The sequence below is a fragment of the Artibeus jamaicensis genome, unplaced genomic scaffold (genome assembly GCF_021234435.1).
Source record: "Artibeus jamaicensis isolate MK-2021 breed Jamaican fruit bat unplaced genomic scaffold, CSHL_Jam_final contig_414, whole genome shotgun sequence".
Classification (NCBI taxonomy): Eukaryota; Metazoa; Chordata; class Mammalia; order Chiroptera; family Phyllostomidae; genus Artibeus; species Artibeus jamaicensis.
In genome coordinates this window covers 759,991-787,431 of record NW_026521822.1, presented here as the reverse complement: position 1 = coordinate 787,431, position 27,441 = coordinate 759,991, and positions in this window count along the sequence as shown.

The following is a 27,441-nucleotide window of genomic DNA, read 5'->3' as shown; positions in this document are numbered from 1 at the left end:
ACTCCTTTTTTGTGTGTGTGTGTAATCAGTTGGAGGGGGAGGCTGAATGGTTTATGACAGCTGAAGAGTATTTTATGATAGTTACAATCACTTCCAGTAGGGAAGAGATAAACGATCTTTAGGCTATACATAATGTTAGCCGTAATCTTCAACCCAACTTGCCACTTTTACAAAAGGATGGACAAAAGATAAGCTTCTTGTTGGGGAGGGAAGGCTTGTGAGTTGAGACTAGAAAGCAGTGAGGTTGCAGACGGTTTGATTTTTTGGTAAGGTGAGAGCAAGAAATAGTAGATAGGTGTATTGTGGGAGCAAATAGAGTTAATTACTCCAGTAATAGAATTCAGGAACTTGTAAAGTGGGCTAAGATCTGGGAGATTAGTTGTGAAGTGTTTACAGTTATATAGAACAGGTATTATTTACAGTAGTATTAGAGCAACAATTCTGTGACCAACTCTAGGAGATCAGTCTGAATAGGGAGTGTAGAGCTTCGGGTAGTGTGCTACAGGAAAACAAGAGGCATAAGGTATAGACATTAGAAATACATTGTGGAGGAAAGAACAGAGGAGACTTGTCAGATAATACAATATAACCCACCAAGACTAAGAAGCCTATACAGGAGGAGGAGGAATACAAAAATACGGTTAGAATATAAGAGAAGTGAGAATAATGAAAGAAAAATAATACAAGTATGCTGCAACAAACAAATAAAACAAAACAGCACAAAAAACGGCAAGAGAAGGGAGGAAAAAGCGATAAGTTTGGGAAGAAGGGAAGAAGGAGTAAAACAGGAAAAGGAAAGAAGAGGATTAAAGTATTGAAAGATAAAGCAATAATAAAATTCAAAATAAATAAGATTAACAGGATGCTGGGAAGATGACGACGGAGTAAGATGGAGCTGATTCTAGCTCCTGTACTCATGGGTGAAAATCCTGGCAGATCTATAGAGAAACAGCACAATAAACCATCGGTTACCCAGCATTTATGAAATTAAAAGACCAGAGATTGTGACCGACGCTGAAACACCTGACGGCAGCAGAGTCAGCTACTGGAGCTGGGTCTCATGTGGCCCCTGTGCTGCCACCACAGCAACAGGCATGGGAGCCGGGGAGTCAGGTACGGGAGCCGGACATTTCAAGCCCCTGTGACGGTCCTGGGAGACAGAGGAGTCAGGAACCGGAGCGAGGACACCCTTGTGCCGATGCCATAGCTACCGGCCTGGGCAAGGGAAGGGTCAGTTACAGGAGCTGGGACACCAAAGGCCCCTGTGACGCCGCCATGGAGACAGGCCTGGGCCCTGAGGAGCCAGCTACGGGAGCCGGGAAGCTCTCAAATCCCATGCCGCTGCCATAGCGATGGGACTGGACGCCAGGGAGTCGGGTCCGGAAGCCGGGACTCTCCAAACCCCTGTGACGCAGCAGAGGAACCAGCTACGGGAGCCGGGAAGCTCTCAAATCCTGTGCCGCTGCCATAGCGATGGGACAGGACACCGGGGAGTCAGGTAAAAAAGCCGGGACACTCCAAACCCCTGTGACAGCCCTGGGTGGCAGAGGAGCCCTCTACAGGAACTGGGATGGTCTCAGCCCCTGTGCTGCTGCCATAGCGACGGGACTGGACACTGGGGAATCAGGTACGGGAGTTGGGACTTCCTAAGCCTCTGTGCCACTGCAATAGAGACAGGACTAGACACCGGGGAGTCAGGTACGGAAACCGGGACACTCCAAGCCCCTGTGACGGCCCTGGGCAGCAGAGAGAGCCAGATACGGGAGCCAGGACATTCCCAGCCTCTGTGCCACTACCGTAGTAATGGGCCTGGGTGCTTGAAAAGGCGGCTAGTAGATCCGGGACATTCAGCAGTGGTAGGCGACCAACGCAGGGATCAGCACGAGGACCAGCGTGAGTGTAGGTGGAGAAAAAGAACATCAAGAAACTTCAAGGAGTCTGCACCACTGAACTTCACAAGGATCATACCACAGAAATTCACACCATAAAACCAGTGTTTCAGAACAGATCAATTTTGGAAGCAGAGACTAACAAGAAGAGTCTCAAACAATGGGAAGACAAAGAAACAATCCCCAAATGAAAGAAAAAGCAGAAACTTCAGAAACAATGTTAGATGAAATAGACGCTGATCAACTATCAGACAGTGAATTCAAAGCACTGGTTATTACGAAGTTCAAAGAGCTCACAGTGAACTACAAGAAACTACAGGGGAACTATAATGATCTCTCTGCAAACTATAGCAACATGAAAAAGGAAATGGAAACTTTCAGCAAGAGACAAGAAGAAATGAAGACTACAATTTCCGAATTGAAGTACACAGTAGAAAGTTTCCAAAGTAGGATAGATGAAGCAGAGGATAGCATTAGTGAGTTGGAGGACAAGGTAGAAAGCATCTCACAGAAAGAGCAAGAAAATGAAAAGAGGCTCAGAAAGAATGAAGAGGGATTAAGAGAAATGCAAGACAATATGAAATGTAATAATATCCAAATAATAGGAATTCCAGAAGGAAAAGAAGAAGAACAAGGGAGAGAAAGTGTATTTGAAAGAGTAATGAGAGAAAATTTCCCTAATTTGAAAAGAGAAAAAGTCTCACAAATCCAGGAATCACAGAGTCCCAACCAAGAGGAACCCAAGGAGGCCCACTTCAAGACACATCATCATGAAAATGGCAAAATTCCAAGACAAAGAGAGAATCTTAAAGGCAGCAAGGAAGAAAAAAGAAATAACATACAAGGGAGCCCCAATAAGGTTAGCTACTGACTTCTCAATGGAAACACTTCAAGCAACAAGAGAATGGCAAGAAATATTCCAAGTAATGAGAACCAGAGGCCTACAACCAACGCTACTTTACCCAGCAAGGCTCTCAATCAAGATAGATGGCCAAATAAAGAGCTTCCAAGACAAAAGAAGTCTAAAAGAATATGCCTACACCAAACAGCTCTACAAGAAATACTAAAAGGACTGCTTTAAGGGAAGGAAGGATAAGAGGGAGACAGAGAGGACCACAGGTACAAAAATGGCAATGAATAAGTACCTATCAATAATAACCTTAAACGTAAATGGATTAAATTCTCCAATCAAAAGACACAGAATAGCTCAATGGATAAGAAAGCATGACCCACACATATGCTGCCCACAAGAGACTCGCCTCAGGACAAAAGACCATCACAGACTAGAAGTGAAGAGCTGGAAACAAGTTTTCCAAGCAAATGGACAAGAAAAAAAAGCTGGGGTAGCAATTCTCATATCAGACAAAATAGACTTCAAAAAAAGGGCCATAAAGAGAGACCCAGAAGGTCACTTCATTATACTCAAGGGAAGAATCCACCAAGAAGACATTAACATTGTAAACATATATGCACCAAACATAGGGGCACTCAAATATATCAAGAAAATCTTAGAGGACTTCAAGAAAGATATTGACAGCAACACAATTATAGTAGGGGATTTGAACACCCCACTATCAAAAATGGACAGATCTTCCAAACAAATTATCAACAAAGATATTGTGGCATTAAACAACACCCTAGATGAAATGGACTGAACTGATATATATATATAGAGCCCTTCATCCCAAAGAAGCTAAATACACATTCTTTTCAAATGCACATGGAACATTTTCAAAGATAGACCACATGATAGGACACAAAACGAGCCTCAACAAATTCAAGAAAATTGAAATCATACCAAGCATCTTCTCTGAGCACAAGGGACTGAAATTAGAAACCGACCCCAAAGAAAAAAACCGAAAGCACCCAAAAACATGGAGACTGAATGGTATGCTACTAAACAACGAATGGGTCAAGAATGAAATTAGGGAAGAAATCAAAACATTTCTGGAAACAAATGAAAATAATCTAACAACAACCCAAAACTTATGGGACACAGCAAAGGCAGTCCTGAGAGGGAAGTTTATAGCAATACAGGCCTACCTAAAAAAAATAGAAACATTTCAAACAAACAACCTCACCCTACGCCTGCAAGAACTGGAGGAACAACAACAAAGACAGCCCAGAGCAAGCAGAAGGAAGGAAATAACCAAGATCAGAGCAGAACTTAATGACATAGAGGCTAAAACCATAATTGTAAGGATCAATGAATCCAGGAGTTGGTTCTTTGAAAAGATAAACAAAATAGACAAGCCTTTAAGTAGGCTCATCAAGAAAAGAAGAGAGAGGACACAAATAAACACAATCAAAAATGAAAAAGGAGAGATTACAACTGATACCACAAAAATAGAAGAGATTGTAAGAAAGTACTATGAAGAACTGTATGCCAAGAAATTTGAAAACCTAGGGGAAATGGACACATTTCTAGAAAAATACAATCATCCAAAACTCAGTGAAAAAGAAGCAGAAAATCTAAATACACTAATAACAGCAAAAGAAATCGAAGCAGTAATCAAAAAACTCCCATCACACAAAAGCCCCGGACCAGATGGGTTCACAGGAGAATTCTACAAAGCATTTAAGGAAGAGCTAACCCCTATTCTCCACAGACTATTCCAAAACATCCAGAAGGATGGAAAACTCCCAAATTCTTTTTATGAAGCCAGCATCATCTTAATTCCAAAACCAGAGAGAGACACAACAAAGAAAGAAAACTTCAGGCCAATATCGCTGATGAACATAGATGCTAAAATCCTCAACAAAATATTCGCAAATCGCATCCAACAATATATCAAAAAGATCATACACCATGATCAAGTGGGATTCATCCCAGGGATGCAAGCATGGTTCAATATTCGCAAATCAGTAAATGTAGTTCATCACATAAACAAAAGCAAAGACAAAAATCACATGATCATATCAATAGATGGGGAAAAAGCTTTCAACAAGGTACAACACCCATTTATGATAAAAACACTCAGCAAAGTGGGAATACAGGGAGCATTTCTCAAAATAATAAAGGCCATATATGAGAGACCTACAGCCAATATCATACTCAATGGGAAAAAAGTAAAAGCTTCTCCACTAAGATCAGGAACAAGACAAGGTTGTCCACTTTCACTACTTCTATTCAATATAGTATTTGAAGTTTTAGCCACAGCGATCAGGCAAGAAAAGGAAATAAAAGCATCCAAATAGGAAAGGAGGAAACAAAACTGTCACTGTTTGCAGATGACATGATAGTGTACATGGAAAATCCTATAGACTCTACCCAAAAACTGCTCAAACTAATTAATGAGTTTGGCAAAACAGCTGGTTACAAAGTCAATATCCAGAAATCAAAGGCATTTTTGTATACCAACAGTGAATCAGCAGAAGCAGAAATAAAGAGAAAAATCCCATTTGATACAGCAAAAAGAAAAATAAAATATCTGGGAATAAACCTAACCAAGGAGGTAAAAGACCTGTATGCAGAAAACTACATAGCCCTGAAGAACGAAATCAAGGAAGACACAAACAAATGGAAACATATACCTTGTTCATGGATTGGAAGAATTAACATCATCAAAATGTCCATACTACCCAAAGCAATATACAGATTCAATGCAATACCTATTAAAGTACAAATGGCATATTTCACAGACATAGAACAAACACTTCGAAAATTTATATGGAACCATAAACGAGCCCAAATAGCAGCTGCTCTTTTGAGAAAGAAGAACAAAGTAGGGGGGGATCACAATACCTGATATCTAACTGTATTACAAGGCCACTGTAATCAAAACAGCCTGCTACTGGCATAAAAACAGGCACATAGACCAATGGAACAGAACAGAGAGCCCAGAAATCAACCCAACTCTCTACAGTCAATTAATATTCGACAAAGGGGGCAGTAACATAAAATGGAGTAAAGCCTCTTCAGCAAATGGTGTTGGGAGAACTGGACAGCTATGTTCAAAAAAATGAAACTTGAGCACAGACTTACACCATACACCAAAATAAATTCAAGGTTGATAAAAGACTTAAATGTAAGCCATGACACCATTAAAGTCCTAGAGGAGAACATTGGCCAGAAAATCTCAGATATTTCACGCAGCAACTTCTTTACTGGTATGTCCCCTAGAGTAAGGAATATAAAGGAAAGAATAAACAAATGGGATCTCATCAAAATAAAAAGCTTCTGCATGGCTAAAGAAAACAGTATTAAATTAAAAAGACAACCAACTGTATGGGAAAACATATTTGCCAATGATACCTCAGACAAAGGTTTAATCTCCAAAATATACAAAGAACTTACATGACTCCACTCTAAGAAGACACGCAACCCAATTAGAAAATGGGAAAAGGACTTGAACAAACACCTCTCCAAGGAGGACATACAGAACATTCAGAGACACATGAAGAGATGCTCAATATCATTAGCTATCAGAGAGATGCAAATTAAAACCACAATGAGATACCACTTTACACCAGTCAGGATGGCTATCATAAACAAAGCAACAAACAACAAATGTTGGAGTGGTTGTGGCGAAAAGGGGTCCTTAGTTCACTGTTGGTGGGAGTGCAGACTGGTACAACCATTATGGAAAACAGTATGGAATTTTCTCAGAAAAATAAAAATCGACCTGCCTTTTGACCCAGCAATTCCACTGCTGGGATTATATCCTAAGAATCCTAAAACATCAATATCAAAGAACCTATGCACCACAATGTTCATAGCAGCACAATTTACAATAGCCAAGTGCTGGAAGCAACCTAGGTGCCCATCAGAAAATGAATGGATCAAAAAATTGTGGTACATATACACAATGGAATTCTATGCTGCAGAGAGAAAGAAGGAGCTACTACCATTTGCAACAACATGGATGGAACTGGAAAGCATTATGCTGAGTGAAATAGGCCAGGTGCTGAAAGACAAATACCATATGATCTCACCTTTAACAGGAAGCTAAACAACAAAACAAACAAGCAAGCAGAAAAAAACAAAAAACAAAGACACTGAAATAGAGAACAAGGGGATAGTGACCAGAGGGGAGAAGGAAGGGAAGTTAAGGGGAAAAAGGGGAAGGGATTTGGAGGAACAAATAGGAAGGACACAGGGACGAGAACTAAGGGGGATGGAAATGGGAGGGAGGTGGGGAGCAAGGGGCAGGGGAGGCTGGGATGGGAAAAATAGACAAAAAACTGTACTTGACAAATAACTAAATAAAATTAAAAAAAAATAAGATTACCAAAAAAAAAAAAAAAAAAAAAAAAAACCCTAAAACAAAACAAAAAAACTTCCCTTGTTGGTTTCAAACTGTCCAAACCAGTTTTTCTGGTTGCAGCAGGACCTCTCTGTTGACTGTGTTGCCAACGCGTGCTAGCCAGGCTTCTAGACTGGAATATGGGAGCCCACTCTCCTGCCAGTCTGCCTGATTCCCTTGCTCTCTGGTGCAATACTTCCTCGCTGCCAGGCTGGGTGATAAGCAAGCCAAGCCGTCCCAGGAGAGCACCTCAGTCAACTTTCAAAAAGGATATAATGATAATAAAAAAGCCTCCCCTAGACAGCCTACCTCTCAGTCCAGCCCAATCTCCAGCCAGACCGGTGGGAACAATGCGTCTCTTAATTCTCCAGGGCTGGCAACCACAGAGTCCTCTCAATTCTTGCGGGCTGGTAACCACAGAGTCTGCAGATGAACACGGCCCTTTGTTTTTGTTGCTCTCTGTTCTTTGTGTAAACTCAGTCACACAGGCCTCTGCCTGGCACTGCCCATGGGGGGTGGCAGAGAACACTGTTGCCCCTGTGCTGGTCGCTTACCAGGGCTGCTTGGTACACCTGCTCCCAAGGAGGACGCCTCCAGTGCCTGTCCCAGACCAATGTCTCTGAGCCCTGACCGCCATGGAGCAGGGTCCAGAGATGAGCTTGGCCCTTTGTTCTGGAGTTGCTTTCTGTTCTTTGTGTAAACTCAGTCGCACAGGCCTCTGCCTGGCGCTCCCTAGACCGGGTGTGGGGGGTGGGGGGCGGAGAACACTGCTGTCCCCACTCTGGTCGCCTACCGGGGCTGCTTGGTACTCCCGCTCCCAAGAAGGACGCCTCCTGCGCAGGTCCCAGCCACACTGCAGTGGCTCTAGCACCGGGGCGCCTGACTGTGGGCGCTAGCCCTGCTGCTGTTCGTGTCTCCTCTCAACTCCCCTATAAGCCACTAACCTGCTGCTGACCGGAACCTCAACGTCCATCACAATTGCTGCTCTCCCAACTTTATAAATGCTGTGGATCTATTACTTAATTACGCTGTTTCTCAGGAGCTCGGCCAGGCTTTTCACCCACGTGTAGGGGAGCTGGAGTATGTTCCGTCCTACTCCGTCACCATCTTCCTCTTCCTCCCAGAACATTTTAAATTACACAATAAAATAAGAAAGTATGCTATTTTAAATAAGCCTGGTGGTGAAAGACAAATACTATATGATCTCACCTATAAGTGGAACCTAATCAACAAAACAAATAAGCAAAATAGAACCAGAAAGTTAGAAATAAAAAACAAACTGACAGTGACCAGAAGGGAGAGGTGACAGGGGTGATGAGGAAAGAAAGAAAAGGGGTAAGCAAAGGAACATGAATAGAGAATTCATGGGCATGGACAATGCGGGGATTGACTGTGGGAGTGGGGAGATGGGATTGGGTGAGCAATGGGGGAAAAGGCAGAACAACAATAATTGAACAACAGTAAATTTAAAAATTAAAAAAATATTTATTTAATCTATATTTCTGGATAGCTTCTCCCATGAAGTCTTGAACACCAACGCATTGACTTGTTGTCTTTGTTATGGAATGAAACCAAAGAAAGCAGAAAACTGAAAACAAAAAACGTAAACCTTTAAAGTTGCCTAGAATTGGCAACTAGTCATTTAGCATTCACAGTCATTTTTTCTGAGGTGTTAATGTTTATCCAATGGCTTACCATGAAAGACTAACTGCAGTAAAGACCCCAAAATCTTAGTGGCTTAACACAATGTTTTTTTTTTTTTTTATTTTCACGTAACCCTCCATTGAGAGTCAGTAGGAAAACTTTGTTCCACACAGTCATTCAGGAACCTAGGCTCCTTTGATTTCATGGTTCTGCCAGGCTCCTTTGATTTCGTGATTCTGCCATCACAGGAGTCCACCAATAGATCCTCTGCTACCATCCTGCTCCTGAAGAAAAGAAAGTGTACCACAAAGACACCATAACCCTGAACTGATTGGCCTTGGGGTGACAACCATCACTTTCCCTCGAATGCCACTTGTTTTTACAGGTTTCCTTTACTGTCTGCAAAATACTTTTTAAGACTGAAAATGTACTGGTTATTATTATTAAATTTTGTAGAAAAGGTATACAGTTTTCACAAAGAATACATTTTCTTAAGTACCTGGAGTGATAAATTTTTTGTGTCACTCTTGAACTATTCATGTCCCATATGTAAACAAAAGCTCTCTATGAAAAAGCAGGTAATTTTGGGATGTACTATAATATATGTGAGAGTATCTTGAATGTGTGAAAATAATGTGGATTGATTTTCCCAGGTGGAGAAGTAGAATGAAGCAAACACACCTACGACCTCATCATTCATTCTACATTTGTATATTTTGTATCAATTTCCAGTGCTATCACAAATAATAATCTGCCTATTACAGAACTGTATTTTTCCTTTTTTTCCTATATTTTTATTATTGACACACTATTACATATGTCCTCATTTCCCCTCTCCTTTGCCCATCTCCTCCCCAGCCCCTTCCCTCCCTTCCCTCTGGCCATCCCCACACACTGTTGTCTGTGTCTATGAGTTATGCGTATATGTTCTTTGGCTAATCCCTTACCTTCTTTCATCTAGTTCCCCCCCCCCATACATGAATTCTTAACTTTTAATTTGGAATAATATGAAATGATCTTTTATGTTTTACTTGTCAGAAAATTATCTTCCCTTTCTCCCCACATATACTGTTTTATGTGTTTCAGAAGAGAAGTTCTGATTCTCTGCACATTTATCAGAAATTTGGTTTTTTAAACTTATTTATTTTAATCACTGTTCAAGTAGTTTTCTGTCTTTTATTCCCATCCCAGCTCACCCCCCAGTGCTCCCCACCTCCCTCCCATTTCCACCCCCCTTCGTTTTTGTCTATGGGTCCTTTATACTTGTTCCTGTACACCCTTCCCCTTTTCCCCTGAAATTCCCCTATTACAGAACTTTAAAGTCAGAGTCAGTTACCTGTTGCAAAATAATCAAGGCAAAAAAATGCACACATGAGGAACTCAGCAGTGAGCTGAACTAGAGCTCTTCAGCTCAGCCTCTGAAAAACATAAACACAAAGTGACCATAGGTAGGCCATAAATTATCCCAAGTTGCACAAAGGAGTGTTAACACATGACCTGGATAATATGAGTCAGCAGGGCTATCTGAGATTGATTAGTTTTCTGCCCTAATGCTCAAGTAATAGGATGCCTGTTGGCACCACGTGGCCTATTTTAAGACAGATTTGTGTTTCCTGCTGCCTTAAAAATTAAGAGACTGTCACTTCAGCCCAGCAATCATAGGGAAGCTAGCTCCTTTCACATTCCTTCATAATACACAAATGCAATGCTTTTTCTCTGCAACACTAAATGTAGTTCATGTTCATCTAATGTCATCAACAAACAGCCTCACAAAGTACTTCCTAAGACAGTGATCCCCAAACAAAGCAAATTGTTAAGAACTGGCTAGGAGGATGAGAAAATAAAAGCAACAGTGTGATAGAAGCAAAGACGAAAGCCATAAGCTCGTGACAAAATTGAAGAGATAGATGTGAAAGTGAATCAATCTCTGTGGGGGCGACCACTTTCACAAGGTCCCCCCGGTGCCACGGACACGCGTGAGTGAATAAATATGGCCGAGAAACGAAGAGATCTGTTTGGGGATGGAGGCATGGGCTGTGGCCAGTTTCTCTGGGGAGAAAGAAGCCAGCAGTGGCCAGTTTCTCCGAGGAGAAAAAGGCCTCGAGTGCCTTTCTCCATAGCCTTTTATTGGGTTGTAATACACAGGAATACAGGGTGGCAAGGATCAAACAGTAGATAACATTTCAAAGAGGTCTGAGGGTTTCAGTCCGAGTGAGTGTCTGTCAGGAAGAGAGTTACAGAAACTTTGGGAGACATACTCATTTCCTCTCAGACCCTTACCATATGAATGAAAGCACTCTCAGCAGACAAGATTTCACGGGTTTATCAGGAAGTCTTTGTGGTGCCAGATTTTTCCCCAGGGCACGCTCTGGCCAGGCAAGGAGCTGCACCTCTCCCCATCAGGTATTCAGGCTTAAGGGGATTAGAGCCAGGAAGTGCTTTTCCCAGAGAACATGGGGACTTGGGCTATGTCAAAGCCAGGGGGGCAAGAGTCTATTGCTCTTTGTTGCAGCCCCATGAGTTCTTCCATGAAGGCCTCCCAGGTGATCGAGTCTGGCTTAGGTTGCCCCCTGCTGTGAGGGGTCTTACCCTTCATTGACTTCTGACCAAGCTCTGGGGGCAGGGAGAGGAACTGAGGCAGCATTTGCTACCAGAGACAGGCTTTGTCTCCTGCGGCTGGCATTCCAAAAGTCGTCTCCTGCCCTTAGCCACGAGGGGTAGAGATACAATTCCTAAAACTAGGCAGAGTGGTCTACTACAAATCTCTATCTATATTGTAGCCTTCTTTTTTTTTTAATATTAAATTTTATTTAGTTACTTTTCAAGTACATTTTTTTTATCTATTTCTCCCATCCCACCCCACCCCCCGCCCGGTCTCCCCCCTCCCTCCCATTCCCCCCCCCAGTCCTCATCTCTGTGTCTTTCATACTTGTTCCTCAAAATCCCTCCCCCTTTTTCCCCTTAAGTTCCCTTCCCTCTCCCCTCTGGTCACTGCCCACTTGTTCTCTATTTCAGCATCTTTGTTTTTATTCTCTTTGCTTGTTTGTTTTATTCTTTAGCTTCCTGTCAAAGGTGAGATCATATGGTATTTGTCCTTCAATGCCTGGCCTATTTCACTCAGCATAATGCTTTCCAGTTCCATCCATGTTGTTGCAAAAGGTAGTAGCTCCTTCTTCTCTCTGCTGCATAGAATTCCATTGTGTATATGTACCACAATTTTTTGATCCATTCATTTTCTGATGGGCACCTAGGTTGCTTCCAGCACTTGGCTATTGTAAATTGTGCTGCTATGAACATTGTGGTGCAAGAAAATCTCAGATATATTGTAGCCTTCTTAAGAAAGCTGAAGAGCAAACAATCATTCCAAACTCACAAAATGGAGGAATTACAAGGTATGACAGTGGGAAAGTAGGGAATTTCAGAACCAGGTTTTGGGAGTCACCAGAATCAATCAAATAAAATGATTTAGAAAAGATAGATATGGAATGACTCAATGTAGAGGTGACAATGATAAGGATGAAAGACAAACTAAGGAGTAGATGTAATATATAGCATTTCAAAAATCTCCAACATGGAAAGTGATGCTTTTGGCAGCCTCCTCTAAAGCCCCATCTATGTAATTCTATGTAATTTCTGCTGTGGAGAACTCCATGCTAATCTAACTTGGAGCTTTCACACATAAGTATGTGAATTCTCAATGTGATTATTCTGGTAACTGATAAGTTGTGCACAGAAAATATTATTTAGAGTTATCAGGTTTTGAATTAAACTAGTTAATTAAATTGCAAATTTAAGCTATTGTTTACTTTAAGGCTTGAAGTTTAACTTCCTTGAAGTACTTCAAGGTTAATTGATCTTCCTTCAAGTTTAATCCTTTAAGGTACTTAGAAACTTTTGTAATCTAATGAATTAAAACTTTAAGTTATTTTAAATAGTATAATACTGTTTATAGGTTAAATCCATTTTTCTTATGCCCCTTTACTTAAATGATAAACCTAAAATCAATTATGCATCTTAAATCAAACACACAAGAGTAATATGTGAGTTTCTCTAATATGCTAATTCTCTAAGACATGACATATACTTTTACTATCAAACATTCCTGAAATATTTCTATACTTAACATACATGTATGAATACTGTGGGTTTATTATGCTTTTTAATCTCTAAACTCAATTCTCCTTATCTTTTACAGTTTCATAACCCAGGTAAGCTAAGGTTATTGCCTTGACAGTGTCATTTTTTCAGGCAGCCTGGGATTGCTTATTAATCAGGAATCTGTGGCCAATGTGCAAGCCTGGAGGATGAATAAATCCAAGGTGATTCTTTCTGAGTCATTGAAGGATATACTGTGTGCCTTTTTTAAATAGCTTCTATGACAAAAACAAATATCAAATCCCATATCCTTCAGAGAGGATGAGCTGCTCTTGGTTTAAAGTTACACTTTATGTAATTATTTCATCTACAGTCTCAAATTATAAATCTCTTACTAAGGCTAAATTATTGTTTTTATACCTAATTTTAGATTGTTTTCTTATTATTCATATCTGTAGACTACAGCACTTCCTAGTTTTTGAATGAAATCTAGTTGGATTCTGCGCTCCCCATACCCCTTTTTCGTGGTATGTGGTTACAACTTTACAGTTGATATAGAAACATGTGAAGATGAAGCAAATGGGGTAAGCTTGCATGTGGATTCTGTCACTGATGCTAGACTGGGTGACTCGGCCTAGAGGAAGCAAAGGGAATGTTTTCTCCATAATACCTGCCCCTGAGGGTCCCATTCAAACTACCTTGTCTTCTGTGATGCCAGTTCCACAGCAGCATAGCACAGGTGCAAAGTCCAACATGTCATATTTAACTGTGATGAGCAAGATCCCAGATCACAAACTGTAAATTAGTACCCTGCTCCCAGTTCCAAGCAACACCATCCAGTTTGACTCAGCTCTAAGTATTCACCATGTGATAGGCTGAACAATGGACCTGAAGATGTTCTTGTCCTAATCCCCAGAAACTGAATATGTGACTTTATATGACAAGAAGGATTTTGCACATTAGGGATCTTGAGATGTAGAGATTATACTGGATTATGCAGGTCGGCTCAAAGAATCCTTATAAGAAAGAGGTAGAGGGCGAGACTCACAGAAGGAGATATGATGATGAAAGCAAGAGGCAAGTGATTTGAGGAAGGGGCTACAAGCCAAGAAATGCAGATAGCCTTGAGAAACTGAAAAGAGCAAGAAAATAGATTGTTCCCTGGGGCCTCCAGGATAAATTAGCCCTGAAGACATCGTGACGTTAGCCCAGTAAAACTGATTTCAGACTTCTGACCCCCAGAACTATAAGAGAATAAATTTGTGTTGTTTCAGCCAATACATATGTGATAATTTATTACAGCAGCATAACTAAACTAACAGAAACTGTGTCTTCCAGATAGCAATGGTTTCTGTCACACTGTCTGACTCCTCCCAGATCTTATCTTTGAATATTACAGTGCTCTTTATGACTAGGGTGACCCTGCCTCTACTAGGTGGGCTCATTGCCTATTTGCTCTCAGATGCACTCCTCTTCAAGCTGCATTTTCCAGACTCTCATTACTTAGTTTCCAGCAAGATCCATCCAATGGGAGGTACTAGGAGAGTGGAGGACAGGGTGGAAGGGGGAAGCCAGTGCATTTCTTATGCTCTGTGCCATGAAGATGGTTGTACCTCCAGGAGTCACTATATCTCCTCTACAATTCCTGTTTTTATCTGTCGATATGTTCCTCCTAAGTTCTGGCCTCTGCAGTACAGAACACCTTCCTGCCCATGCACTACCACTATACTTCTACCCCTTCCTACCTTGTTCCTCTAGTCTGGTCTACCTTGAAACCTGAGAAGTTTCAGCTTTCATTCTCTCAGCTTCCTTCATCCTGACCTGGTTATATGTTCTGACTCTGGCCCAGAATTTCCCAAGCCCTGCCTTTTTCTAAGCCTGTGTCCTCGAGTACTTTTAAATTTAATGCCATCTCAACAGCTTTCTTGTTAAGTAATGCTAATTTACTAATGGAATAATAATGATATTGGTAGTAATGGTAATTTACTAATAATATTAATTTATCATTTGTACTCAACAACTTTTGGTTATTGTAAAACAAAGGAATTATTGGAAGGGCATTAAGGTTCAGAGAATCAACAGGAAGCCAGAGGCATTACACCATTAAAACCAGCAGGAACCAAGGGAATCCACAGGACCAGAGAGAAGAAGAGCTACAGCCATACAGGGCAATGGGTTGGTCAGCCACTGCTCCAACCTATGTGATGATAACACATTTCTCATATCCTTTCAGTGCTTGTTCAAGGTTACAATTCATAGACAGTCTGAGACAGACTCTGATTAGTTGAACCCAGATCAGGTGTCATCTCCCAAAGAAAGGGAGGATGGATTCCTTTCAGTTTCTTTAGAGGAAGGCATGCACTTATGTCATCATGATGACATGTGGGGATGGGTAATTTCCTCTAATTAAATCAGGATGCTATGAAAGTGTATTGATGTTGGACAGCCAATAGCAACAAATGACCATTTTATAACCATTATCTGGTGTTTCAAAATTCATGACTGATCATTTTGATATCGATATCTCACAACTCCTTACTTCTATTGTATCTCACAAACCAACACTTACCTTGGTTCACCTTTTAATCTCATCTTTTGCAAGGGCACCAATCTTGGACTGAATCATCAATGGTTTAGAATATTTTAAACTTTTTATAATTAATTTTATAATCTGTAGCATATTTAATGAATATGAAGTATGAAGACATATTTTATTACTATCTTCTACAAAGCAAGTACAAATGAGATATCACCTTTCCAGGCATTGAATAGGTTCCCTTGTTTAGTGCATTGTGTTTCCAGTACACATCTGGGACAAATAAGAGTGTGGTTTTTTCTTAAACTTTTGGTTTAACGGTCAACAAAACGGTCAGCATGTACCACACAAAAATGCTCTTAAGATGTATGATATTTCTCCAGTGATATTTTTAAAAAGAGTCTTTACTTCACTATTGCTTCACTGCCCATGAGAAAAGGTAAGGTTCAGCCTTCATTCCTGGCTCCTCTGTACAATAACAGCCATACCTACTTCCCTGAAGCCCTCACCCAGGTTCATCTGCAGCGTGCCTGGTGTGACAGGTGAAGTCATGTTGTTGCACATGGGGCACATCAGTGAGTTGGTGCTCAGACCAGTTTTAACCTTTGGTAAACGAGCTGACTGCCTTTAATTCTCCTTGAATCTCTTTTGCTGTTATATAACCATTTGGTAAAGGAGATGCAATCTGTACAGATGAGTGATAAAAAATGTCATTTCTCTAAATCAGCATCAGTCTACAGAATAGAAATGGTACACCTGCTTCTTTAGTTTTGTACCACAGGTATGCAAATGATGACCCTCTCTAGGACCCTGCTGTAGATTGCTTCTTTCCCTTTTTCCAGGAGACAGAAACTTATACCAGCTCATGCTGGCTGCTTAAAATGTATATGTAATGCTTACTTGAAACTACCTGTTGTGAGTCACAAGATCACATTGCATTTGTCTAGAACAGAGAAACACTAAATAAAAATGCAGAAAGTGGCTGAAGGAAAAAGAAATAGTTTTGAGCTGCATCACTAATTTGTCTTCTGTGTTATTTTTGGAAGCAATGTTATTTCTTTTATGTTGACCTCTGATTACATATTTTACTCTAGCAGATCTCATAAAGAAGATGAAAAATATCAGCTTCTTTTTGTTATACCTATTTGTCTTTCTTAGAGTCATAGCACAGCATTCACATACCACATACCATTGTACTATTAAAAATACAAGAAGAAGCAACAATACTCTCTACCTCATACAAGATCAATAAATATGTACTGATGAACTGCCAAACCCCATCCAAAAAAGAAAAGAAATGATAGTTTTTTAATTATTTCTCTTTATAAAACACACAAGAACATTAATTAATTCATTCATTAACACACACAAGGGCATTCATTAATTCACTCATTGAGTATCTGCCATAACTAGGCACCAAACTAAATAGAAATAATAGTAAGCAAAACAAGATATTTCCCTGCTCTCAAGGAGCAACAGATATTAGTTAAATAATTACATAAATATGTAAACTGCAGTGGTGACCAGTGTTAGGTTTGGATACAAAATGCTGTAAAAACCTACACTCATGGGATTTGACTAGGTAGGCAAATCAGTAAAGTCTTCCCTAAAGAAATGGTACTTGAGCTATGATCAGAAAGATGAGTGGAGGTTATTTGGCTGAGAAGAACAGAGAAGATAACCCCCAGTAGAAGAGAATGGCGTTGGGAAAGGAGGAGCATTGGTAGCAAATACAAAGAATTGGAAGCCTTGTGTCTGGATGAAGAGAATGAGAGGAAGTAGAGGAACAGCAGCCAGAAAACCTAGCCAATGGCAAAATTTAGGACTTTGTATTATAACAAGAACTATGGGACACCCCTGAAAGACTTCCTAGGTACTTGCATAAGAAGACCAGGGCTAGGCTTAAAGATAGGGAGCATGAAACCTGTGTGCACAAATCAGTTTCCATTGAAAGCTTTTTGAAGCATCAAAGATGGAAGAACAAAACAAACTTGGAAAATTACAAGACTGAAGAAAGAAACTGAAGGAGAGTCAAGTAAATGGCAGTATATACTATGCTCATGGATAGGAAGAATTAACATCATTAACGTGTTTATACTACTCAAAGTAATCAATAGAGCCAATGAAATTCCCATCAAAATATCAATGATGTATTTCACAAAAATAGAACAAAGAATCCAAAAATGTATATGGAACTATAAAAGATCCAGAGTAGCCACAGCAATCTTGAGAAAGAAGAACAAAATTGGAGGTATCTGATGCTAGTATAAAAACAGACATATAAATCAATGAAACAGAATATAGAGCCTAGAAATAAATCCATGCCTATACAGTAAGTTAATATTTGACAAAGGAGGCAAGAACATATAACGGACAGTGTTTTCAATAAATGGGGTTGGAAATTTGGACACATCCTTGAAAAAATAATGAACCTAGATCACCTTCTTATTCTATATATAAAAATAAACTAAAATAGGATTAAAGATTTATGTAAGACTCAAAACTATAAGCTCCTGGGTTCTCAAGATGGTGATTGACTAGGACAGAGTAGATACCAGTTCCGAGTACAAAAGGGAGAGAAACCTGTCCGATCAGAGGAGATGAAACCAGCAAGCAAGCAGTTGCCAAGCATATATGAAAATAAGAGACCAGAAACCTCATAGGTCACAGAGGCACCAGACGGTAGGGAGACAGCAGCGGTACAGTAGTCTCTGGGACGGAACAAAGAGAAACAGCCCGTGCAGGGTAGGGGAACCAGCGCCCAGTGGCGAGAGCCCAACCTCACATGTGACAGCATTCAGCTCCCAGAAAGCTCCCTCCCTAGGATTTTTGGGCCCTGACCTGCCAAGTGGCCCAACCAGAGGGGAGCAGAGGAGATTTCAGCCTGTACACAGTTCTGGGTCAAGCACCCGGCATGGTGCTGCTCCATCCCTAGGTTTTTTTTCGCAGAGGTTGGCCAGGGGACCCAGACAAACACAGGAACAGAAGGGATACACACCACGCAGCATACCATGACGTGCGCACAGAGTCTCTGGGTCGGTGCCCAGTCCTCACATCGGCTCCCGGATTCCAGTCCACCCCCCTCAGACTATCGGGAAGCCCCAGGTGCTGAGGGGTCCTGGGAAAAGAGCTGAAACCCTCAACCCCTCCCTTTCTGGCCAAGCAAGGTGGGGTACCAGGAGAGACTTGTTTGATAGAGTTTACAGAGAGGGTGCGGAGGACAAAGGGCCCCAACCAAGGACTCTGTGGTTGCCAGCCCAGCAGAACTGAGAGGTACAACCTGGGGCTCTGAACCCAATAGACACAACAGCCTGGTCTGCTTCACACCCAACTTGGCAGCGAACCCAAGATTGGACAGAGGGCCTAGAGCTTCCCAACAGAACGGGGCAGGTCTGTGCTCAATCCTGAGGGAACCAGGCAACTAGGCCGGTGCAGGTGCCTGCAAACACAGCAAACCAGCCTATGGCGGTAACCCCTGGGAGGGGAGTGCTGTGAGGAAGTCCTAGTTCCCCATTGTAGGGAGCTGGGGAGAGGTGCCAAGTGTCTGGATCCTGAGAGGGGCTGGCTGAAAAAATCACAACAATCGATGCTCAGCCAACTGCAACCAGAAAAACCGGTTCGGCTAGTTTGAAGCCAACAAGTGACATTTCCTTTTCTGATGTTGTTTTTGAGGGATTATTTTTGTTTGCGCATTTTTTGTTTTTTTGTTTCTTGTTTTTTTTTTTACTTTACTTTAGTTTATTTTTATTCTTTCTTTTTTTCCTTTTCTTCCTTCTCCATTCCTTTTCTTTATCTTTTTGCTTTTTTAAAGTAATCTGTTATTTCTTTTAAATTTTATTACTGTTTCATCTTTCCATACTTTTGTCCTCTTTCCCAGGATTTTATGTTTTATTTCTTCCTCTTTTCTTTCTAAACTTATTGCTCTTTCTTCCATTTCCCTACCATTTTTTTCTTTCTTCCTTTTATTTCTTTCCTTGTCATTTCCTTCTTTTACCCAGAAGAGTCACAATCAACTTAAAAATATGAAAAGACAAGAGCTGGACCCATAGAAGAGGCCTTCCAATAGTAGATTCAGAGAGACAAATTGAACATGATTGTAGGAGAGAAGCCAAAAGTTGCTGCATATTTGAGTAGGTGGAAGCAGAGAACAACAGGATAACCAAAAGAGACTGCACCACTGAAATTCACAGGCATTCCACCACAAAAGTTCACACCATAAATCCAGGGTGTCAAAACAGATTAATCTAAGAAGCTGGGGCTAACAAGAAGAGTCTTGCAAACAATGGGAAGACAAAGAAACAATCCCCAAATGAAAGGAAAAGAGGAACCCTCAGAAAGAATGTTAGATGAAATAGAGGCAAGTCAACTATCAGATACTGAATTCAAAGCACTGGTTATCAGGAAGTTCAAAGAGCTCACAATCAGCTACCAGAAACTACAGGGGAGCTACAATGATCTCACTATGAACTATATCAACGTGAAAAAGGAAATGGAAATTATTAGCAAGGGCCAAGAGGAAATGAAGAATACAATTTCTGAATTAAAAAACACAGTAGAAAGCATTAAAAATAGGGTGGATGAAACAGAAGATTGGATTAGTGAATTGGAGGACAAAGTAGAAAGCATCTCACAGAAAGAACAGGAAAGGGAAAAGAGGCTCAGAAAGAATGAAGAGAGATTAAGAGAAATGCAAGACAATATGAAACATAATAATATCTGAATAATAGGAATACCAGAAGGAGAAGAAGAAGAACAAGGGAGAAAAAACATATTTGAAAGAGTAATGAGAGAAAATTTCCCTAATTTGATAAAAGAAAAAGTCACACAAAGCCAGGAATCACACAGAGTCCCATTCAAGAGGAACCCAAGGAGGCCCACTTCAAGACACATCATCATCAAAATGGCAAAATTCCAACAGAAAGAGAGAATCTTAAAGGCAGCAAGGGAGAAAAAAGAAGTAACATACAAGGGAGCCCCAATAAGGTTAGCTACTGACTTCTCAATGGGAACACTCCAAGCAAAAAGAGAATAGCAAGAAATATTCCAAGCAATGAGAAACAGAGGCCTACAACCAGGCAACTTTACCCAGCAAGGCTCTCAATCAAGATAGAAGGCCAAATAAAGAGCTTCCAAGACAAAAGAAGCCTAAAAGAATATGCCTACACCAAACCAGCTCTAAAAGAAATACTGAAAGTTCTGCTTTAAGGAAAGGAAGGAAAGGAGACAGACAGAGAGGAATACAGGTACAAAAATGGCAATGAATAAGTACCTATCAATAATAACCTTAAACGTAAATCAACTAAATGCTCCAATCAAAAGACACAGAATAGCTGCATGGATAAGAAAGTATGACCCACACATATGCTGCCCACATGAGACCTACCTCAGGACAAAAGACCATCACACACTAAAAGTGAAAGTCTGGAAACAAATTTTCCAAGCAAATGGACAAGAAAAAAAAGCTGGGATAGCAATTCTCATATCAGACAAAATAGACTTCAAAAACAGAGCGATAAAGAGAGACCCAGAAAATCACTTCATTATACTCAAGGGAAGAGTCCACCAAGAAGACATTAACTTCATAAATATATATGCACCCAACATAGGAGCACCAAAATATATAAAGAAAATCTTAGAGGAATGCAAGAAAGATATAGACAGCAACACAATTATAGTGGGGGATTTGAACACCCCACTATCAAAAATGGACAGATCTTCCAAACAAAATATCAACAAAGACATTGTGGCATTAAACAACACCCTTGGTGAAATGGACCCCCAAAGAAGCTAAATACACATTCTTTTCAAATGCGCATGGAACATTCTCAAAGATAGACCACATGATAGGGCAGAAAACAAGCCTCAACAAATTCAAGAATATTGAAATCATACCAAGCATTTTCTCTGACCACAAGGGACTGAAACTGGAAACCAACCCCAAAGGAAAAAAACCAAAACACCCAATACCATGGAGACTGAATGGTATGCTATTAAACAATGAATGGGTCAAGAATGAAATTAGGGAAGAAATCAAAACATTTCTGGAAACAAATGAAAATAATCTCACAACAACCCAAAACTTATGGGACACAGCAAAGGCAGTCCTGAGAGGGAAGTTTATAGCAATACAGGCCTACCTAAAGAAGATAGAAACATTTCACAAAAACAACCTAACCCTACGCCTGCAAGAACTTGAGGAACAACAACAAAAACAGCCCAAAACAAGTAGAAGGAAGGAAATAACCAAGATCAGAGCAGAACTAAACAACATAGAGACTAAAAGCACAATTCTAAGGATCAATGAATCCAGGAGTTGGTTCTTTGAAAAGATAAACAAAATAGACAAGCCTTTAAGTAGGCTCATCAAGAAAAGCAGAGAGAGGACACAAATAAACACAATCAGAAATGAAAGAGGAGAGATTACAACTGATACCAGAGAAATAGAAAGGATTATGAGAAATTACTATGAAGAACTGTATGCCAAGATATTTGAAAACCTAGGGGAAATGGACTCATTTCCACAAAAATATAATCTTCCAAACTCAATGAAAAAGAAGCAGAAAACCTGAACAAACCAATAACAGCAAAAGAAATTGAAGCAGTAATCAAAAAACTCCCATCACACAAAAGCCCCGGACCAGATGGGTTCAGAGGAGAATTCTACAAAGTATTTAAGGAGGAGCTAACCTCCATTCTTCACAGACTATTCCAAAAAATCCAAAAGGATGGAAAACTCCCAAACTCCTTTTATGAAGCCAGCATCATCCTAATTCCAAAACCAGATAGAGATACAACAAAAAAAGAAAATTCAGGCCAATATCACCAATGAACATAGACGCTAAAATCCTCAACAATATATTGGCAAATCGCATCCAACAATATATCCAAAAGATTATACACCATGACCAAATGGGATTCTTCCCAGGGATGCAAGGATGGTTCCACATTCACAAATCAGTAAATGTAATTCATCACATAAACAGAAGCAAAGACAAAAACCACATGATCATATCAACAGATGCGGAAAAAGCTTTTGATAAGGTACAGCACCCATTTATGTTAAAAACACTCAGCAAAGTGGGAATAGAGGGAGCATTCCTCAATATAATAAAGGCCATTTATGAGAGACCTACAGCCAATATCATACTCAATGGGAAAAAACTAAAAGCTTCTCCACTAAGAACAGGAAGAAGACAAAGATGTCCACTTTTACCACTTCTATTCAATATAGTATTAGAAGTTTTGGCCACAGCGATCAGGCAAGAAAAGGAAATAAAAGGCATCCAAATAGGAAAGGAGGAAACAAAACTGTCACTGTTTGCAGATGACATGATAGTGTACATGGAAAATCCTATAGACTCTACCCAAAAACTGCTGAAACTAATTAATGAGTTTGGCAAAACAGCTGGTTACAAAGTCAATATCCAGAAATCAAAGGCATTTTTGTATACCAACAGTGAATCAGCAGAAGCAGAAATAAAGAGAAAAATCCCATTTGATATAGCAAAAAGAAAAATAAACTATCTGGGAATAAACCTAACCAAGGAGGTAAAAGACCTGTATGCAGAAAACTACACAGCCCTGAAGAACGAAATCAAGGAAGACACAAACAAATGGAAACATATACCTTGTTCATGGATTGAAAGAATTAACATCATCAAAATGTCCATACTACCCAAATCAATATTCAGATTCAATGCAATACCTATTAAAGTACAAATGGCATATTTCACAGACATAGAACAAACACTTCAAAAATTTATATGGAATCATAAACGAGCCCGAATAGCAGCTGCTCTTTTGAGAAAGAAGAACAAAGTAGGAGGGATCACAATACCTGATATCAAACTGTATTACAAAGCCACTGTAATCAAAACAGCCTGCTACTGGCATAAAAACAGGCACATAGACCAATGGAACAGAACAGAGAGCCCAGAAATCAACCCAACTCTCTACAGTCAATTAATATTCGACAAAGGGGGCAGTAACATAAAATGGAGTAAAGCCTCTTCAGCAAATGGTGTTGGGAGAACTGGACAGCTATGTTCAAAAAAATGAAACTTGAGCACAGACTTACACCATACACCAAAATAAATTCAAGGTTGATAAAAGACTTAAATATAAGCCGTGACACCATTAAAGTCCTAGAGGAGAACATTGGCAACAAAATCTCAGATATTCCACACAGCAACATTTTTACCGATATGTCCCCTAGAGCAAGTAATATAAAGGAAAGAATAAGCAAATGGGATCTCATCAAAATAAAAAGCTTCTGCATGGCTAAAGAAAAACAGTATTAAATTAAAAAGACAACCAAGTGTATGAGAAAACATATTTGCCAATGATACCTCAGACAAAGGTTTAATCTCCAAAATATACAAAGAACTTACACAACTTCACTCTAGGAAGACATTTAACCCAATTAAAAAATGGGAAAAGGACTTGAACAGACACTTCTCCAAAGGGGACATACAGAATATCCAGAGACACATGAAGAGATGCTCAATACCGCTAGCTATCAGAGAGATGCAAATTAAAACCACAATGAGATACCACTTTACACCAGTCAGGATGGCTATCATAACAAAGCAACAAGCAACAAATATTGGAGAGGTTGTGGGGAAAAGGGGACCTTAGTTCACTGTTGGTGGGATTGAAGACTGGTACAACCATTATGGAAAACAGTATGGAATTTTCTCAGAAAAATAAAAATCGACCTGCCTTTTGACCCAGCAATTTCACTGCTAGGATTATGTCCCAAGAATCCTAAAACATCAATTTCAAAGAACCTATGCACCACAATGTTCATAGCAGCACAGTTTACAATAGCCAAGTGCTGGAAACAACCTAGGTGCCCATCAGAAAATGAATGGATCAAAAAATTGTGGTACATATACACAATGGAATTCTATGCTGCAGAGAGAAAGAAGGAGCTACTACCTTTTGCAACAACATGGATGGAACTGGAAAGCATTATGCTGAGTGAAAAAGGCCAGGTGCTGAAAGACAAATACCATATGATCTCACCTTTAACAGGAAGCTAACCAACAAACCAAACAAGCAAGCAGAAAAAAAAAAAACAAAGATACTGAAATAGAGAACAAGGGGACAGTGACCAGAGGGGAGAAGGACGGGAAGTTAAGGGGAAAAAGGGGGAGGGATTTGGAGGATCAAATAGGAAGGACACAGGGACGAGAACTAAGGGGGTGGAAATGGGAGGGAGGTGGGGAGCAAGGGGCAGGGGAGGCTGGGATGGGAGAAATAGACAAAAAACTGTACTTGAAAAATAACTAAATAAAATTAAGTTTAAAAAATAGTGGTACATATACCGAATGGAATTCTATGCAGCAGAGAGAAAGAAGGAGGTACTACCCTTTGCAACAACATGGATGGAACTGGAAAGCATTATAGCTGAGTGAAATAGGCCAGGAATTGAAGGACAAATACCATATGATCTCACCTTTAACAGGAAGCTAAACAACAAAACAAACAAGCAAACAGAATAAAAACAAAGACACTGAAATAGAGAACACGTGGGCACCTACCAGAGGGGAGAGGGAAGGGAATTTAAGGGGAAAATGGGGAGGGATTTGAGGAACAAGTATGAAACACACAGGGATGAGGACTGGGGGGTGGGGGAATGGGAGGCGGGTGGGGAAACGAGGTGGGGGGGTGCTGGGATGGGAGAAATAGACAAAAAAATGTACTTGAAAATAACTAAATAAAAATTTAAAAAAATACTATAAGCTCCTAGAAGAAAACAAGCATCAAAATCTCTGTTATTTCTATTAGCAATATTTTTATGACATATCTCCTTTGGCAAGGAAAACAAAAGAAATAAGCAAACAGAACTACATCAAACTAAAAAGTTTTTGCACAACAAAGGAAGCTATCAACAAAACAAAAAAGACAACCTACTGAATGGAAGAAGATATTCACCAATGATAAATGAATAAAGGGTTAATATCCAAAATTTATAAAGAACTCATACAACTTAACGTCAAAAAAACAATCCAATTAAAAATAAGCAAAGGACCTGAAGAGACACTACTTTAAAGATAACATATGGATAGCAAATAGACATATAAAAAGATTCTCCATGTCACTAATCATCAGAGAAATACAAATTAAAACCACAGTAAGGGACTTGGCTGGTGTAGCTCAGTAGACTGAGTACAGGCTTGCAAACCAAAGGGTTTGATTTCCAGTCAGGACACATACCTGGGTTAGTCCCCAGTAGCGGTCGCACAAGAGGCAACCACACAATGATGTTTCTCTTCCTCTCTTTATCTTTCTCTTCCCCTCTCTCTAAAAATAAAACAAATAAAATCTTTTAAAAAATAAACTTATTTTTAAACACAATATGATATCATCTCACATGTCAGTGTGGCTATCTTCAATAAATCAACAAATAAGTGTTGGCAAGGATGTGGAGAAAGGGGAACTCTTGTGCACTTTTAGTGAGAATGCAGATTAGTGCAGACACTATGGAAAATAGTATGGAGGTTCTTCAAAAAATTCAAAATGGAAGATAATGATAAGACATTATCATCCAGAAATTCCACTTCTGGGTATCTATCCAAAGAAACCCAAAATACTGATTCAAAATAATAAATGCAGTTCTATGTATATTGCAGCATTATTTGCAATAACCAAGATGTGGAAACAATTCAAGTGACCATGAACAGATGAGTGGATTTAAAAAGCTGTGTTAGTGATCAGAGAAGAAAAAATAAATTAAAAGTATCCAAATTGGAAAAGAAGTAAAGTGGTCATTATTTGCAGATGACATGATATTATACATAAAGAACCCTATAAGCTCCACCTAAAAACTTCTTGACCTAATAAATGAATTCAGCAAAGTAATCAGATACATAGTCAACATTCAGAAATCAATGGCATTTTTATATACCAACAGTGAACTCTCAGAAAGAGAAACTTAGGAAACAATCCTATTTACTATTACGATAAGAAAAAATAAAGTACATAGGAATAAATTTAACCAAAGAAGTAAAAGTCCTATACTCCAAAAACCATAGAACACTGAAGAAAGAAAATGAGGAAGATACAAATAAGTGGAAGCATATACCATATTCGGAACTGAAATTCTTCCATGGAATTCATTGGAAGAATTAACATCATAAAATGTCCATACTACCCAAAGCAATCTATAGATTCGATTCAGTGCAATCCCTATTAAAATACCAATGGTGGAAATATGGCAGAGAGATCGGTGAGTGGAGTCCATTTCCCCCTGTGCACAGGTGGAACACCTGGTCAATCTTCTGAAAAACAGAGTAACAGCCAATAGTATCCCAGCATATATAAAGGTTGGAGACCAAAAATGTAGAGGACATTGAAAAATCAGATGGTAAGGAGATTGCTTTTGGGCAATAAGGTCCCTGGGACAATCATGTGGCTGCAGCCCCAGCCCTGTGCTTGCCAGGCCTGCTGCAAGATTCTTAGGAGAGAGTCAGGTCAAGGGCTCCCTCCCCTGCCAAACAAATAAGTTTGAGCAGCACCAATACGGACCTAGATGTCACTGGGGGGAATAAGGATGAAGTGGCATATGCACAGGGGTGGTCTGCACCCACTGAGAATGTGGATGCGGCTGGGAAGAGTTGGGCCATGTTGGACCCTGACCCAGATAGTCTCCAGTCTGGTTGGAGAGTTGGGCTGTGTAAGCGGCCACACACTTATTTGGATCAGCAGGCTTGAACAGGAGAAATTTTTCAAAAAGGAAAAAAAGAGGCACTCAGCAGCTATTGTGTGCAGCCTCTGCAGCCTTGTTCTGTGTGCCAGCCTCTATTGCCAGAGCTGTGGATGCAACCCTATCCTTGGCTGCAGAGGAACAGGGTGCCCAACTGTGCCAGGGACCCTAGTGGTGGGTTACCAACCTAGCTGCCCCCCACCTTGCCTCAGCTACTACCAGAGCACTGGAGGCTGGCAGGTGACTAACACTGCTGCCTGCAACTGTGCTCCCGCTGCAGCAGTGGGGACTGAGCGCTTACACCTGCAGCCCCAGGAACAG